Here is a 17,096-nt window from a genome sequence, read left to right as displayed (position 1 = left end):
CATATTAGAAGAATAATACTGATTTTTCTAGAACTGAACTTCTTGATTAGATTTTTTAGATGCAAATACATGTACCCTAAAAGACAACTAGATGTTGAAGTTTTCATTTCTCAGTTACAGAACTTTTGTTGAAATCACCTGAAGAAGTATTTTTTCACCCCCCCCCCCGCAACAAGAAGTGGCCTGACACAATCCTACTTACTGAAGATGATGAAATTAATCTAAAGACATTCACAAACATCCAAACTACAACAGTACTTGATTCCAAAGTCTGGTGGGAGAGCAACAATAATATCTACTTGGCTAACCAGGCTGGTGAATAATAAATAAATAATATCCTATTCTTATGTTTTTCCTCCAATATAGTGAGTGAGAATGGGAGTGGGGGAGGGGATTTTTTCTGAGGTCCAAAAACAAAAATCAATGCATTACAGCATATTCACTGCAAAAATATACATAGGTGGGATGGGTTCTTATCAGTGTTTACACACAGTACAGTTTGAAATTGTTCAGAGTTAAAGTTTCACACTGTATTGAATGTAAACACTTATAAGAAATCACTCCAACATTTGTAGAAGTACCAACTGGTACTTCTACAAATGGAGGTACTCAAATGATAGTAGTACTTTTGTAAAAAATAAAGTTTACAAAACATGTGCCTGTTTTTGGCTTATGTATTCTAAACATGTAATTTTATTTTATCTAATTCTGCCACTACAAGTGGTACTGTATGACTGAAACCAAAACTGAAATAACAAATTTTAATAAGAGATCCTAAATTTTAATAGAGATCAGCAGTATGTGTTGTAGATCTGAATATGTGAAAATGTTAAAGCAAATGAGCTTAGCCAGTGCAAAAGTAATTATTATGTATTTCAATTATGGCAATATAAACTTAAATGAAGAATTTATAGAATCCCCATTACAGAAAGCAATGGTATGCTAATAACATAAAAAAAAAAATTACATATAGAGACATTGCATTACAGCTCTATTTATGGGTATAAATTGGGAATGTCAGAGATTTTTTTTTTTTTTTGAATTTGTGACCTTTCTGAGCACACAGTACTACCAGACCAAGCCCTAAGTTTTTTTTGTTTTTTTTTAATACTTAAGTACTTTCTAATTGTAAGTATAAGTATTTTTTCAAATTATTAATAATTTCATAACTTCATTATTTCTACTTATCATTTTTATTCAGATATACTACATAAAAAAGAAACAAATAAAAATGATCAAAGAGAAATTATTAATTTTACAAGGCAATTTTAATTTAATCTATTATAATTTTGATTTTTTTTTCTTGATTTTAAATCTCTGAAAGCTTTTATTCATTCACTAATATATATTTTCTAAGCAACAGCATTTTCAATAGATAACAAGGCTAAAGAATTTAATCTCTCACTCCCCACTGTTGATCACAAATATGTTTTGATAAGTTTTAATTTGCTAAACTTCTTTCGGCTATTGCTACCAAATTGCTCAGCAAAATTCTCAATGCGACCCACATATTTGGAACTATATTCTGCAAATTGCTTGCTTTTAAAAATTATAAAGTTTCTAATGGCGAATTGATGTTTACCAAAAGTTAACTGTCATTTTTGAATTTGAAATTTGCAAATCATTATAAGGCCCTAGTGCCCTCTATGTTTGCTGCCCCAGGCAGGTGTCCGGTCAGTCCATCCCTTAATGTGAGCATACTTGGGTAAAATAACAATGAAAACAAAAATATAAATTTTTTGTCAAGTATAATTTAAATGTTAATGATCGAAAACCACGTTTTTATGCTTTTTTTTATAAATTATGGGAAATTTCAGATAAAACTTTTGTTTGTTTTTTTTCAATCATGAAAAAAACATAAGCTTTGCAATGAATGATTCAAACAAATTTGTAGCTGCTTTCATTAGAATCACAAATGCAACTATAGGAAAGCACAATCTTATGCTTATGCAAATTATGGGAAATTTCAGAGGAAACGTTTAGTATTCCTGACACCAGGGGAGCATATGCTTTAAAATGAACAATCGAAAACATTCCCAAGTACTTCTAATAGCACGTGAAAATTTTTGACCTTTTTGAAGTCAATTTGATTTTTCCTAACTAGAAAATGTCTTGGAGAATTTTATATATATACAGATTAGTGTTAATTTAAAATTTTTATTCAAAAAAAAATAAAAGAAAAATACAGGTTAAACAAATATTTTGGCCTACATACTTCTAAACAGGATTCAAGAGTATTCCTAGCTTATGGAGTTCATATTTTAAACTCTCCACACAAGAGGCTGCATATCTACACACTGGGGTATAGTTATAACTAAACACTGATGTACAAGAAGTTGCATAACTATAAACATGACAATGATATGCTACAGTTATGCATAAATTTATTATAAATTATGATACAGATGTTTCTTGAAAAGTTAAACAATTTAGTTTTCTTGAGAAAAATAGTGTGTAAGAAAGAATGCTCAGGAAGAAAGAGGATGAGAAGCTAGTCCAAGAGATTTGAAGATGGAATATGAACAGATGTTGATCAGCAATTGCATTTATACAGGCTAAGAAGAGCATGGAGTAATGATGGAAACCGGTTTAGAAGAACAGTCATTGTATAAAGAAAGAATTGAACATTTGTGATCAACTGATCAGAGAGAAAGAGAAAGGAGAGGTCTTTTGGATAGCATCAATGATAATATGAGCTTTGGCATGGGTTACCATTGTAATGCATTACCTAACATATATGATCTCTAAGAATCTTTTTATGTTTTTAATTAAAGGTTCTGCTAATATGAGATCTTTGGTATTCAAAAGTAAGTTTTTTGAGCAAGATGCAACAAAAAAGTTTTTTTTAGTATTAATAAGCTTTTTTTTATAAATTAATTTATTATTACTATTACGTGACACCTCCAAGGAGTCCAAAGACTCATCGAGGGAGGGCACCAACTCTACAACTCTCAATCTCAACCTGGCAACTACAGCAAACCGCAGTTACACCAATATAATCTACACCAATGCCATCTACTGTCCACCACCACCATTATTATTTTCACAGACAATCACAAGCATCCATGTCCACAGCAGGATTCAAACCTGCAGCCTTTTGGCCGGAGAGCAGATAGCCTAACCACTCAGCCAACCAGACTGGCATATTAGATTAAGCTTTAGGATAGTTGCCTGACAGTGGCGAGAGCAAGAATGGTCAATGAGTTGACTTTGTTGATAGTTTATTTTTCACTTGGTTAGACTATAATAAATTTTGTTTAATCCTTTATCCAAGTGTGAGCAAACAAAGTTTGCACCTGAAAATATCTTCAGGACAGGGGTAAGGTGCAACTCGTAGCAAAGGTGGACCAAACTAACATCACTCCTATCTCAGTATCTCCCATAATTCAAAACACATCTCCTTGCAATAATAATAGATTTAGTTTAATCCTTTATCCCAGTGAGAGCAAACAAAGTTTGCGCCTGAAAATATCTTCAGGACTAAATATAGTGTTGTACTATCTTATCCAGTGAGTAGTGCAACACCAAGGCAACTCGTGGCAAAGGTGGAGCAAGCTACCAGGCACTTCTAACCCAGTATCTCCCATAATGCAAAACACATTTCCTATGTGGATATGTATACTGTTATGCATTAAAGGGATTGGCCATCTACCCAGACTAGTTTCGACCTTTATTGAGGTCTCTTCAGTGGGAGCCAGGCCCAGAGCTGGAGATACCAGGCAGAAGCAGTAGCAAGTCATCTGTGCCTATGGGAGTTGCCAAAAGGTTTATCACCTTTTTTTAAAAAATTACTCTGGATTTAGAGAAAGATGTGAAAATTTATTTATCACTAGGTTAGACTATAATAGATTTAGTTTAATCCTTTATCCCAGTGAGAGCAAACAAAGTTTGCGCCTGAAAATATCTTCAGGACTAAATATAGTGTTGTACTATCTTATCCAGTGAGTAGTGCAACACCAAGGCAACTCGTGGCAAAGGTGGAGCAAGCTACCAGGCACTTCTAACCCAGTATCTCCCATAATGCAAAACACATTTCCTATGTGGATATGTATACTGTTATGCATTAAAGGGATTGGCCATCTACCCAGACTAGTTTCGACCTTTATTGAGGTCTCTTCAGTGGGAGCCAGGCCCAGAGCTGGAGATACCAGGCAGAAGCAGTAGCAAGTCATCTGTGCCTATGGGAGTTGCCAAAAGGTTTATCACCTTTTTGGGATAAAGGATTAAACTAAATCTATTATAGTCTAACCTAGTGATAAATAAATTTTCACATCTCCTTGCAGATATGTATAATGTTATGCATCAAGGGAAGGGCCTTGATGCATAACATAAAGGTTGAAACCCAGACTAGTTTCAACCTTTATTGAGGTCTCTTCAGTGGGAGCCAGACCCTGAAGTGGAGATACCAGGCAGAAGCAATGGCAGGTCATCTTTACCTATAGGAGTTGCCAAAAGGTGTGCCACCTTTTTATTAAATTACTCTGGATTCAGAGAAAGATATTGATAGTTTATTTTTCACTTGCTTAGACTATAATAAATTTAGTTTAATCCTTTATCCAAGTGTGAGCAAACAAAGTTTGTGCCTGAAAATATCTTCAGGACAGGGGTAAAGTAGTACAACACCGGGCAACTCGTAGCAAAGGTGGACCAAGCTAACATCACTCCCATCTCCGTATCTCCCATAATGCAAAACACATCTCCTTACAGATATGTATAATGTTATGCATTAAGGGAAGGGCCACTACCCAGACTAATTTCGACCTTTATTGAGGTATCTTCAGTGGGAACCAGGCCCTGAAGTAAGATATTTTCAGGTGCAAACTTTGTTTGCTCACACTTGGATAAAGGATTAAACTAAATTTATTAGAGTTGACTTTGTGTTTATTAGGAAGGATCTCCCTCGATGCTCTTTTGACTCCATGCAGGCCTGAATAATAATAATAATAGTGTGAGTAAGAAGTGTGTTAATATGAAATGTGCAACTGTTTTTGTAGCATTTTCTATCTTTTCTCATTGAGTTGACCTTTGTTGCTATTATGGTGGCTGCCAACTCCATTGCCCAGTAAACTGTTGTTCAGCTCTACCACCATTTAATAATTATATTGGCATAGCATAGCATAATACAGGATTCGATTGAGTGCTAATATATGCTATACCTGTAGCACATATATATCCTTTCAATTAAAAATGTGACAGGTGAAAAAGGAAGCATGCATATGTAGATAACAATGTAGACAATGGAAAGTGTTGGGATGACCTGAGCATATGTCAGGTTTTAGAAACAACAGAGCCAGTATGCTGGAAGTGAGTGAGTAACAGTAGAGGGATGCAAATAGCATGACTGAAGATGAGAACAATATGAAAAAGTATTTAATGGATTTACCCCTAGATAGTGTGATAATTGACTGTTGGGTGAATGGTTTTGAGAGAGACAGAGATAGATATGGAGAAAGGAAGCCAAAAGCATGAAAAGTGACTTGAGGAATGAAGAGATCAAAAAACTTCAAACAAGATTAAATGATGTAATCTGAACGAGATTAAAAGTGAGAAAAAGTCATAATAATGAGACAGTAACAGAGAGAGAGAGAATAGAAGCAACAACAACAAAAAAAGAACAAAAGGATGAGAAGATAGAGAATGAAAGAGTAAGGGAAAGAGCAAAAGTGAGAGGAAGGTATGAGAATGGGAGAGTAAGGGAAAGAGAGAAAATGAGACAGGAGAAAGGAAAGATAGACAGATATGAGGATAGTAAAGTGGAAGAAATGCCAGTGAGAGAGGAACAAAGAGAAATGTACAGAGTGTAAAAGTATGGCAATTTGAGAATTCAGGATGTGCAAGTAGAATGTTATAGTTGGTGCAAAGGATTCAAGAGGCAGTGTGAATCAGATTGTGAAAGATTTAAGATCAATGTGTGGATCTTAAATGTGCAGGAGGACAGAAATGGATTACATGGATGCATTGAGTGTGATGAGAGCAAAGATCTGCATGCAAATGATGGGTTACATCTAAACAAGAGGTGCAGGCACTAGAAGAGGTTGTTACTATATGGACAAGTGAGAGTATTGGTACAGGAAACATAGAACTGACCAGCTAGAAAGTAGAAGGAATGCTCCCGTGTGGGAAAAAGTGGACTGAGAGATTGTAAGTTGTACAACATTTCTTCTTTTCATGGTATTAAGTCTACTGGCCTGTTCTGGTCTCACACTATAAGGATCTTATTCTGTTTTTTTTTCCCTTTGGTTTATATTTTAGTATTCTTTTTTGGCAACCTATTTAATGACATTCTATTCACATGTTGAATCCATTTTGTTTCTACAATTATCTATTGTTTGTAAAGATGATTCAAGTTATAATGTTCGTAAAATTTCTGTTTCTATAATCTAGTTTAGTATACCTGATGTTCTTAAAAATTTCATTTCTGCTGATGTTCTTCTTTGTCGATCTATTTTTTCATCATCTGTGCTTCACTTCACTATTAATATTCACAATCACTTCACAATTAATATTCTTGATCTTGTATTTCTTTATACTAAATTTGGTTCAAAATTATAGGTTCAATAATCATGCCTTATAATTTTGGTGAATTTATTAATTTTATGTTATGTCTCCAGCCAAGATAATTAAAATTATTAGCTTGTTTAATCAGTTTGTTATTCAGATCTAATTTGCTTCTTGTTGGTTCCTTTCTTTTACTTTTGGGAAAAAAAAAAAATTTTTTTTTTTTTTTTCAGTAGACATTTTCCTTCCATATTTGGTAACAGCCTTGTCAAGGCTGTATAAAATTAACTGAAATTCCTCTTCCATATTAGTAATTATTACATGCAGACAATCAAATGTATTGTTAGTTCTAATTGTATTCCTGTGTTATTTACACACTGCCATTCTTTTAATATTAATATTTATACAAAAAAAGGACTCGAGACAAGCTGCATTCCTACCTTACTCCTCTATTTATTTTTATCCATTCTAGAGATGTATGACTAGTTTTTGCTGTGATAGCTATTTTCATATATATTGCCAAATAATTTTATTAATTGTGGAAATTCAATTTTAATTAACATTTCAAATATTATTATTATTATCTAAGACCTCCAGGGAGTCAAGGACTCATCAAGGGAGGCCACACATCACCCAAACCAGCTGTCATACCTTCTCTTCAACTTATTGAAACTAGATGCACTCACTACTTTAACAGGAAAACTGGTCCACTCATTCATTGCTTGGTAAGAGAAAAATCTGGTTCTTAACTGCACACAAACTTAATTTCCATGAATGTCTCCTTTTCCTCTTCCATATAAATGTTGATATCCTATAAAGCCTTTTCAGTTTATAAACCTCTATCATATCACTCCTGTTTATCCTATTTACCACATATCAATATCAACTTTGTTACTCTTCTTTGTACCCTTTCCACGGCTTCTTTATCCCCTCCAAACCCAGAAAATTGGATCTACACACATTAGCCAAGATGCAGTTGTATCAAAGCTGTGTAAAGAGACAGACTGACTTCCTTATCCCTACATGTCAATATGCATTTTAACATCACAATTATCTTTTGAGTTGTATTTACAATTTTTGCAGTGTGACCTTTGAACTTCAGATTCTTATCCGCTATAACTCTAGGATCCCTAATCCCATCAGTTTCTTGTAGCATAATCCCACCAATATAATATGGGAAATCTCATCATGCAAGAGTGTATAACTTTACACTTCTTCTTCCCATATTCCATAATAGGATCACTGAGCGGACATTAGGAAATATATCCTCACAGATAAAGAGAGCCAAGAGGCTATTTTTCTGGCAGCGTAAATTAAGTTAAGGGGATAACAAATCCTTCATTGTTCCAAAGCCGGACACGAAACTCGGAGACCAAAATCCATCAAAATCCAAGAGTCCCACGCCGAAGAACCATCGGCGAGTTCAAACGCAGGTCAACACCTGGGCAGCACAACACCAGGGAAACCTGGAGTAAAGGTGGAGCAAGCTCCATCACCATCCTCAACACCTTCTCACAATGCAAAACGCAGCTCCTAGGAGATGTATTACTGTTTTAATTATGAGGAGAGGTCACTGCCCAGACTGGTTTCGACCTTTATTGAGGTCTCATCAGTGAGTAGGTAGACCTGGAACTCCTAGGAGCTGCATTTCACATTATGAGAAAACACTAAGGACAGTGATGGAGCCCGCTCCACCCCCGCTCCGAGTTGCCCCAGTGCTGCACCACCCAGGCGCTGACCCAACGACAGCTCCTCAGCACGAAACCCCCCAGACCCCAACAGACCTCGATCGCCGAGCCCTGCATCCGGCCCCAAAACAATGAAGGATTTTTATTATCCCCTTAACTTAATTCCTCACAGAAATCTTTCAGTCAGTTCTTGAATGACATTTAGCTTTAAGCTCTGTAAGTGAAGCATCTGTCTGATTTCTTTTTTTTTTACACTTAAAAACCTGTTACAGCCACTATCATTTGATCACAGTTCCATTCTGTTCAAATCATTTTGTAATTGCCCTGTATGTCTTTGCATCATCATCAACAAGCAATTGAACACCTCCGGTCAGGTCTTTTCCAATATCATTAATGTATAGATTAAAAACAGAGGTCCAAGGACTGATCCCTAGGATACACTACTGGTCACCTTAAATTAGATTCACACTCCTCACATTACCACTTTCTGATACCTGTCCATCAGTCAAACTATGTCTATGGAAAACTTCATGAAAGCAGTTATTTCTATTTACTTTGAATCATTGGTACTTTAGCTTTCATTCAACAGATCAACATAATGTGCTCTGTATCTACTGTCACACCTCTTTCCTCATAATATTTAGGGATCGATCTTTGTGAATTCCTGAAAAATGTGAGTATTGCTTTCCTCTTGAAGGTTGTGATTTAAATTTTTCATTTGCAGTGGATTTCCATTCCAAGCTTTTCATTTGTTCATATTTATTTTGTGTGCATTGGGAACAATGCAAAATTCATAACTAAATTATACAAATCATACAGCAAGCAGCAACATTTGCAACATGCAGCAAAAGGATATTAATTATACAAAGTTAAAATGTATAGGAATTAATGTTCAAATTTAGATGTGAAACCAGAAATTTACACACTGGATAGGTAGTATGTGCATGCTTGGCCAAGTCTTTGGTTGTGCAAGATTGTTCCAGTTTTTGGCATATCAAAAGATGCTCCATGATTTCTATTTCACACACTTGCAGAAATCCAAATCTTTCATATCTGAAATTTTGTTTGAATTTTTCTGTCTTCATCCTTAGCTTGTTCTAAGTATTCCTATCAAAATGCTTGCCAGATTGTGCTCCTCTTGTGGCAGTGGTAGTTGCATATCATTCTAGGTATTAGTCATCAAGTGATTTTTGCCAGAGTCCTAGGTTGGTGAGTTGCTGCTGCATTAATCATTCCGAAGATGATTAGTGAAGCAGCATTAATTAGCGCAGAATCATAAGGGACAATTCTATCTAGCTAGATTTTGTCCATACAGTGGACGTCTGTAATCTTTCAGCTGTTGTGAGTGCTCTTTTATTGTGAAAATAGGTCTTCCAATAGCCACTGTTACTGTTCTCTGCTAGCTTCGTGATATAGGAAGCTATTGTAGATGTTGCCTTTATTGGTTTTGACACATTCGTGATGGGCAGGAATAAATTACATGTCTCATGCTATACTTGACCTTGGTGTAGGACACAAGAATTTATCTTGTGCTTCCTATTTGCATGTGAGGCAGATACGACAAATTGTAATATATGCTTCCATCAAAACCAAAAACTCTGTAAAAGGTCGAGGGAGGATCTGTTTCATTTAGGATATTATGAAAAATATATTAGAAACCAATAATTAAGAGCAATTCTTTATTTGGTTATATTTAAATTTCTAAAAGTTTATATGCACCCATATCAGTGAGACATTAACCATATATATATATATATATATATATTAAACTCCTGACATAGTAATAATAACATAGTAATTATATGTTGGATTGGTATGTGTTTGATCAAAAATAATAATATCACTGATCACATATATTATCTTATTATCTGATCACATATACTATTTTATTTGCAAATACATCAACTCAACCCATTAGGAGACCTGACAACACACACATACCTTATTAGTAAAGATCTCATATTAAACTCCTGACATAGTAATTATATGTTGGATTGGTATGTGTTTGATCAAAAATAATAATATCACTGATCACATATATTATCACTATTTTATCTGCAAATACATTAACTCAACCCGTACATTAGGAGACCTGACAACACACACACACACACACACACACACCTTATTAGTAAAGATCTCATCAGTGGGAGCCCTCAATACTCAATAAAGATTGAAACTGGCATAATGCATAGCATTATATGTGTCTACAAGGATATGTGCTTTGCTTTATGGAATACTAAGGCAATTGATGTGAAGTCATCAGCCTCTATATACAAGTAGCCCAGATGCGAAGTGACTTCATGTGCAAACTTTGTTTGCTTACATTTGGATAAAGGATGAAATCAAGAATATAATTTCTTGGCATTTTTAATTTATAGTATAACCAAATGAAAAAACTTTCAACATGATTACAAATAGAACAATCATGCTAGAGATTATAGCTTTTATCAAGAATTATATACAAATAAGGGGAAGGTAATACAGAACAATAATGGAGAAAATGATATTGAAAACTATAATGAATGCACAGTCAAAGATGACGATGTGAAACATGCGCTTACAAAAATGAAAAATGGAAAGTCACCTGGACTTGATGGAATACTAATAGAAATATTTTTAAAAATATAAAAAAACTAACAATTGTACACTGAGTATTCAAGAACAGGAAGAATTCCTAAAAGTTGGAATACTGAAAAAAAATCATCCTTCTATAGAAGAAAAGTGATAAAAACTGACATAAGAAATTATAGATCTATAACTCTTCTCCCAGTCTTTTATAAGCTTTTTACAATTTTTTTTTATTTAAATTTCAACTTTAACATATTGAAATTTAATTCAATATATTAAATTTCCATCAACCAAAAGAATAGGCAGATTTCAGAACATCCTTTACAAACCTGAAATCTACTAATGGAAAAAACAAAAGAATATAATATTCCAATTTCTTTGGCTTTCATAGTGTAAAATGCTAGAAGCTTTAAAATGTATAGGAATAGATAATATTTATATTCATATATTAACTCATATATGTATGAGAGAGGTTCAGCAGTAATAAATTTAAATGGAAAAGAAAGATAAATAAAAAGAGGAGTCAGATAGGAAGACTCCAACTCCATCTCAAAAAATTATTTGCTACAACCCATGAATATGCCATGAGAAAACTGAACTGGGTAAAAAAGGATGGAGAATACTTAAGTAATCTACAATTTGCTGATTATATTATACTAATAGCAAAGTCACCAAAAGAATTAGAACACATGATTATTGAATTAAATGAAGTAAGTTTGAAGATGGGCCTGCAAATAAATATGGACAAATCAAAAATAATGTGTAGTGAAAATACCTTTTTAATATCTACTTAAATGAAATAATAATAAAATGGAATAAACATTTACATCAAGGAATTAAACCTTCTCCTACAGCTAACTTAAGCACTCTCCTCTTTGCCGATGACCAAATAATAATTACAAATTCTGGAGATAACTTACAGAAAGCTATTTTAGATCTAAATGAGATATCCAAAGATTATGGTATGAAAATATCAACAGAAAAATCAAAAACTATGGCCTTTAAAGACAAGATCCAGCAAGAACTAAAATAGTAATAGATAACAAGATCTTAGAACAGGTGAACTCATTTAACTACCTAGATGTATGATCACATATGAAAATGAAAAAGATATAAATAAAAATTGCAAAATATTTAAAAATAACAGGTGTAATTAACTCTATATTTAAACCAAACCTAGTTCAAAAACAAACCAGACTAAAAGTATACAATACATTAGCCTTACCAGTCTTAATGTATGGAAGCGAAATCTGGACAATAAAACAAAAAGACAAACAGAGATTAACAACAGCAGAAATGAAGTTTATGAGAAAAACTGCGAAGTATACCCTATTTGATCACAAAAGAAACAATGATATTATGAAAGAATTAAACCAAGAACCAGTAATAGAAAAAATTAAAAAATATAAACATAAATGGATGGAACACATTCAAAGAATGAAAACAGAAAGATTACCAAAACAAGCCTTAAAATACAAGCCATTAGGAAAAAGAAAACCAGGACGCCCTCTTAAATGATTCAACGATGACTTCTAAGGCCAGAACAAGCCATGCTAGGCCTAAATCCTTGATACGCATGATGATGATGATGAAAATACCGAATATCCGGAATGAAAACAAAAAACTTAAATAAATCAAAGACAGATTGAAATAGCAAGTTTCATACAAATATCTTGGGCAAATCATTACAAATGACCACAAACTTGATAATGAAATTTTAGCTAGAATAACAGAGTGGAAATTTTTTAACGATTTTAGTGATACATTTAAAAGCAGTTTACCAAATTCTTAAAGAGAAAGATCTAAAACCAGTCTTTCCCTTGGGTCATTTCATCCTCTAATCCCTAGGATATATGGACTCCCTAAGATCCATAAATTAAACTCTCCACTTAGACCTATCGTTGAAGGCATAAACTCCCCTACTTACAACCTCTCAAAATACCTCGCATCCTTTTTAAAAAACTGTTGTGGTACCTCCTTTTCTCATGTAAAAATTCAGCTGATTTTGTCTCAAAAATTAAAGACATCAAACTCAACACATCAGATCATATGGCAAGTTTCGATACTGTTTCCCTCTTCACAAATGTCCCTACTCAAGAAGTTCTATACCTTCTCCAGAGGAAACTATCCAAGAAACTTTTCTCCTTACTTTCTCACTGTGTGAACTCAGGATACTTCAAATACGATAACAAGATTTATAAACAAAACTCAGGTTTAGCTATGGGCAGCTCGCTCTCTCTCCGACTCTTCCTGACATATTTCTTAAAGATTTTGAAGAAAAAGCTATTAATTCCTCACCTCTTAAACCTAAAGTTTGGTATCGTTACATTGACGATGTATTTCTCATCAGGGAACACGGTATCAACAACCTCAACAAGTTTCATCAGGAAAATCAACTTCACCTGTGAACTAGAATACGACGAATGTCTTCCCTTTCTGGACTTAAAACTTACAAGATGCGCTGAGAACATCAAAATCTTCATTTTTAGAAAACCCACTGACACAGACAGATACCTTCATGCTTCTTCCCATCACTACCCTCCACAAAAGTTCGGTATTATTTCAACCCTGGCACATCGTGCCAGATCTTTATTAACAGATGAAACAGAAATTGAATATGAACTCAATTTTCTTAAAAAGTCTTTCGTTAACAATGGATTCTCTCTTAAAAAGATTAATAAATTTCTCTCTGTCCACCACCCAACTGCTCTTGAAGATTCTTCTCCACCAAGAGGTTTTATTTCGTTACCATACATCAGCTCTCTCTCCCCCCCCCCCGAAACTGGCAAAAATGCTTCAGAAATTCAACATTAGAACTTGCTTCACTATGTTCCCTAAACTTCGCCCCATACTAAGTAGACCTAAAATGAAACATCTTCCTACTCAGTATCCAGGAGTCTATAAGATTTTGTGTGATTGTGGCAAACCATATTACAGCGAAACTGCTAAATCCATCCTTTTACGCATGGAAGAACATCAAAGAGACATTTCTTACAACAGAACCAGAGCCAGCACTCTCTCTCTAGCCACGTTCTCTTCTCCATCAACTCAGATGATGGCCGCCAACACATCATTGACTGGCAAAAAACCTCTAATATCCATGTGTGCTATGATGAACTGGAAAGAAGAATAATTGAATCTAGAGAAATATCGCTTGATTCGTCTCATATTAATAACAGCCATTGCTATAATATTTCTGATGCGCACATTGCCACTGTCCAATACTGGTGCGCTAATACTAGCTCACGCATGTAGTCAACTTCATTTGGAACTCTAGCATGCATTCCTTTTTTAAATGTACTTTTGTGTTTTATACTAGATCTGTTAATGTATTTTTTCATGTGTCTGTTATTTTTTATTTTATTCTTTGCCTATGATACCTGAAGAAGTTGTATTTCAACGAAACTAGTCGTATCTTAACAATAAATTTGTCATTCTCGGTATAAAGTCATTTAATCTTGGTAGAACTGTATACAGTTCTACCAAGTATATAATAAACATTAATATATATATATATATATATATATACAATTTTTTTTTTTTTTTTTTTGTGTGTGTGTTATACGGATGAAACTTTCCCATATTTTTGACAAGGATATACAATCATTTTGATTCAAGTTAGAGCATTGAAGTAAGGCCTCAGCACTCTCTTTGAATAGGCATTCAAATTTATAGCAACATCTATGTAGAAGGCAAGTCTTGGACCAGAGAATGTTGTGGCTTGTCTCTATCCCGTGCTGCACCAATCCAGACTTATTGGATTTGTTGTGAAGAATGTATGATTGATGTGCTTGTATTCTTTTTTCTATAGAGCGTCCGGTTTGTCCAAAGTATGACAGATTGCAGTTACAAGAAACTTGATATACACCAGGGAGTGTTTATCTTTAGAATAGGGGAAATAGGTGGATATTTTGTTAATAGGGATATAAGTGGCTGTTAAATCATATTTCTTCAGAATTCTTGAAATTGGTTCTGAAATCCTGGAAATATATGGAATTGGAACTCGACATATTGATTCTTTGTTGTTCTGGATTGGATTGTAGGAATCGAATATATCCCTATTATCTCTGTATATCAAGTTCCTTGTAACTGCAGTCTGTCGTACTTTGGACAAACTGGACGCTCTATAGAAAATAGAATACAAGAACATCAATCATACATTCTTCATAACAAATTCGATAAGTCTGAATTGGTGCAGCACAGGATAGAGACAAGCCACAAGACTCGCCTTCTACATAGATGTTGCTATATATTCGAACGCCTATTCAAAGAGAGTGCTGAGGCCTTACTTCAATGCCCTAACTTGAATCGAAATGATTGTATATCCTTGTCAAAAATATGGGAAAGTTTAATCTGTATAACACACTAAAAAAACTTTTTTTTTTAATTGAGACCTTTAATTCTTACATTAGTCTAATGTTATCTTTAATTGATATTATAAAAGATGTAACATCAGATTGTTATATGAAATTGTGAATTAATGCCTATAATTTATTCATCACTCTGATGAAATTTACCTCTCTCTAATGCTTAGCAATGTAACATCATGCTGCTCGTTCTACTTTTGAATGATCAATTGTTTGTAATCCACCTTGTAAAAACTGTTCCTATCAAGCCACTGAGGATAGTCTGTTAGTTTCAGATTGAAATATTTGGCAAACATTAAAATAATCTTGTGTTAACATGTTTATAATTCTTAATTTAATGTCACAAATGTCTCTCAAGAATAGAGAGTTACGTATGAAAAGATATGTCGTACAATGACAGGGTATGAAAAGATGTGTCATACCCTGTCATGGTAGAACTTGTATGGAATGGCACTGATGGTTTTGAGAGTGTTTGATGAGGTAGAGGTGTGCAGGGCAAGATACTGAGCGAGATATTACTATAGGCCAAGGTACACAGAGGCTGATTAAATGAACTGGAATTCCTGAGGGACAGATGTGGTGGAGAGAATATGAGACTTGATATTTATGGATTTGATTATGACTGAGATGTCATTCTTGCCCAAGACTGTTGAGAATGACCCTTTCTGTCTTGATTTGGGGAATGAATAGGCATGCAAAAGTATCAAGGAGAAAAGAATTTATCTGGAATTATAAGGTAAATGATATATAAAAGATTTACAAACCAGCTTGAGACAATACTATGGTTGAAATAATTTAAAGGACCGGAGATCAGTAGTGGAGTTTTAAGAAATATTTGTTAGCTACAGTGGATAATTGTATACTCCACAACTGATCTCCGTTCCTTTAAATTCTTTCAACCATAGTATTGTCGCATCACTGAAGGATAGAGATGCAGAGTAAAATTGGATGATAAGGAATTCAAACAGGCATTACAAAAAAAAAAAAAAGGCATTAAATCCAAGAAAATCACAAACAGTTCATCTCTTATGTGGCCAGCAGGAGGAAAAATAACTGTAAATGAATGACTCTGATAAGAGACAGGCTGAGCAACAAATGCAAATTACAATGTAAAAATGCAGAAGGTTGAAGGATTAACAAGAGAATAAAGAGAACATATTTAGTACTAAATACTAAGTACCTCTATATGTCATTATGACAATGGTATCAGGTGAAATTTCACCATATGCTTTAAGGGAATGTGCTAAAGAACTGACAGTGCCACTGGCTTATCTGTTTAATGAAAGACCTTAAAGAGCAAGATTTAGTGCCATTGCACAAGGATGTCAAGTAAAGTGCAGTTTTTATTTCTGCTGCAGCTGTTTAGATTTAAGTTAGTAAGAGCTTGTATACAGAAATGGCAGAGGAGGGTAATATTGCTTATGAAGGTCAACACAGATGTCTTGTTTCAGTAATCTGATTACTATTTATGGTAAAATAACAAGCATGGTTAATAACAAGAAAGGCATATAACATCATTTTTCTGGATTTGCAATGGCAACAGGGTGCCAGAAGATACGTTATTTGAGTTACAAATATGGGTTTAGATATCAGACTAGCAGGCTGGATGGCAAACTGGTTGTCTAAGAGATAAAGAAGAATTGTATATGAGGAAAATATAAGGAAGAAGACAAGCAGCATTATATTGAGCTTAGTACTGGGATCATTACTGTTCACCCTTTATGTCAATGATACTGTCACTGATTGGTATTTTGGGTGAGGCTCGTGTTCTACCATTTTTCCACAGAAATAAAGGTTGAGTTGTTGATTCGCCTCTGCATTTTACAGATGAAATACTGAGGACACTGTTTTCGTTGGATTTGGCTTCAAGTACTCTTCAAGCAGTAGTACCAGGGTGTTCAGATTCAAGGTTGATTCTAGGTTGGTAAAGGAGGTGGATTGATGTAAGATCGCTAGGTCATCGGCATACATA

At 34.2% G+C, this 17,096-nt stretch overlaps 1 protein-coding gene across 3 annotated transcripts in view; it reads right to left on the bottom strand.

The window, feature by feature from the left end:
- GrlHz (Gustatory receptor-like Holozoa) overlaps nt 1-17,096 on the bottom strand; it is a 253,757-nt gene that overhangs the window by 208,446 nt on the left and 28,215 nt on the right. The gene's annotated exons all lie outside the window — the stretch shown is intronic.

The sequence above is a fragment of the Typopeltis vanoorti genome, chromosome 12 (genome assembly GCF_054136105.1).
Source record: "Typopeltis vanoorti isolate ZY-2024b chromosome 12, IOZ_Tvanoo_1.0, whole genome shotgun sequence".
Classification (NCBI taxonomy): Eukaryota; Metazoa; Arthropoda; class Arachnida; order Uropygi; family Thelyphonidae; genus Typopeltis; species Typopeltis vanoorti.
Note: the sequence above shows the minus strand (reverse complement) of the source record. Positions and strands in the feature narration are given on the sequence as shown.